This window comes from Schistocerca americana, unplaced genomic scaffold, assembly GCF_021461395.2.
Source record: "Schistocerca americana isolate TAMUIC-IGC-003095 unplaced genomic scaffold, iqSchAmer2.1 HiC_scaffold_198, whole genome shotgun sequence".
NCBI classification, from domain to species: domain Eukaryota; kingdom Metazoa; phylum Arthropoda; class Insecta; order Orthoptera; family Acrididae; genus Schistocerca; species Schistocerca americana.
This window is the reverse complement of record NW_025725904.1, coordinates 50,001-52,500: the sequence shown is the minus strand read 5'-3', so window position 1 is coordinate 52,500 and position 2,500 is coordinate 50,001.

Here is a 2,500-nt window from a genome sequence, read left to right as displayed (position 1 = left end):
ACCTATGTCGTACCTTAACCTAACCTATGTCGTACCTTAACCTAACCTATGTCGTACCTTAACCTAACCTATGTCGTACCTTAACCTAACCTATGTCGTACCTTAACCTAACCTATGTCGTACCTTAACCTAACCTATGTCGTACCTTAACCTAACCTATGTCGTACCTTAACCTAACCTATGTCGTACCTTAACCTAACCTGTATTGCGCCTTAACCTAACCTGTATTGCGCCTTAACCTAACCTGTATTGCGCCTTAACGTAACCTGTATTGCGCCTTAACGTAACCTGTATTGCGCCTTAACGTAACCTGTATTGCGCCTTAACGTAACCTGTATTGCGCCTTAACGTAACCTGTATTGCGCCTTAACGTAACCTGTATTGCGCCTTAACGTAACCTGTATTGCGCCTTAACGTAACCTGTATTGCGCCTTAACGTAACCTGTATTGCGCCTTAACGTAACCTGTATTGCGCCTTAACGTAACCTGTATTGCGCCTTAACGTAACCTGTATTGCGCCTTAACGTAACCTGTATTGCGCCTTAACGTAACCTGTATTGCGCCTTAACGTAACCTGTATTGCGCCTTAACGTAACCTGTATTGCGCCTTAACGTAACCTGTATTGCGCCTTAACGTAACCTGCATTGCGCCTTAACGTAACCTGCATTGCGCCTTAACGTAACCTGCATTGCGCCTTAACGTAACCTGCATTGCGCCTTAACGTAACCTGTATTGCGCCTTAACGTAACCTGTATTGCGCCTTAACGTAACCTGTATTGCGCCTTAACGTAACCTGTATTGCGCCTTAACGTAACCTGTATTGCGCCTTAACGTAACAGATATTGCGCCTTAACGTAACCTATATTGCGCCGTAACGTAACCTATATTGCGCCGTAACGTAACCCACATTGCCCCTTAACGTAACCCACATTGCCCCTTAACGTAACCCACATTGCCCCTTAACGTAACCCAACACACGTTGGGCCTTAACCCAACACACGTTGGGCCTTAACCCAACACACGTTGGGCCTTAACCCAACACACGTTGGGCCTTAACCCAACACACGTTGGGCCTTAACCCAACACACGTTGGGCCTTAACCCAACACACGTTGGGCCTTAACCCAACACACGTTGGGCCTTAACCCAACACACGTTGGGCCTTAACCCAACACACGTTGGGCCTTAACCCAACACACGTTGGGCCTTAACCCAACACACGTTGGGCCTTAACCTGCTCTGTAATTGTCATACGACGCGTTAAATTAGTGTAGTGTTGCCTAACTGCAACCCCCGCAATATAGTTTGCTACTCGCACTGCCCGGTCCCCAGTGTATCGCTTCATGTTAAACACCTTGCAGCTATACACTGTAATGTGGATGGCAGCAGGACGTACATGCTCAATGCCCTTTGCAGTTGTTCATTGGCATTTGCAGTTGTTCATTGGCATTCGCATGTGCGAAGCACTTAGCCTACGCTGTGGTACGGCCTGTGTCAACTGTCCGCTGATGTTGTACGTCCAAATCACACACTGTACTGCACATTGGTCCTCATGTACTGAATGATACATCGTGGTACATGTGACCGTACAACGACTGCGCCAACAACGGCGAACCATGCGGTCCAAATGTTGTGCACTCAGCTACGTGTCGTCTCCCTATAAGAGCTGGATTGCAGTGTGGTATGCCCTGGATGGCGATCAGCATGAGCCGTCTGTTGATGTAGTGGCGCGTGTTGTCAGACGTAGTCGTCTCTTCTCACACACCGTGATAGCATGGTGCACTGCGTTCCACATCTGCGACATGCGACAGAGGCCGGTTGACAGTCGTTCGCGCAATGGACATCGCATACGTACGGGGGCCACCTTCCACGTGTTCGCGAAGCGTGCACATGTTGTTGCGTGTATGTGGGCAGACATAGTGTGTCGTGACACCTGACACAGGCATGCAACAATCGTTGAATTTGCAAATGGCGATGGACGCCTACGTTTGCTGGTGACGTTATGCAAATGAACAACTGGTAAACCGTTGTGGTGCGGTTGTTCTCGCTAGAGGTGAATCAGTGATGGCGACGATCGGTTGAGCTACCAACCGGTTGTTCCAGCGATACCCACCATGCCCACGAACGTGAATGGCATCTGGGTGTGAAGCGATACGCGGCGGTGGCTGGGTGGGACCGTCCCCGGCCGGTGAGGGGGGGCCTCCCGGCGTGCTGGCCGCGCGGTGCGTGGGCGCACGCGCTACAGCCGGCTGGTGGGGGCGGCCAGTGGCAGGCGCGCCGGCCGACGGAGGCGGCAGGCGGCGCAGCTGCGCGCCGGCGCACCCTGCACGCGGCGCCGTGCGGCCAAAGTAGGTCCTCGCGGGCCCGGTGCGAAGCGCGGTGGACATCTGCAGTGTGCTGGTCCGATTGAGGACTGTGTGCGCTGAGGATGCGCCGCCGCCCGGCGCTCGGCGCCGCGACGCCGTCTGCTGCTCGGTCGCCTCTGCGGTTCTCGCAGGTG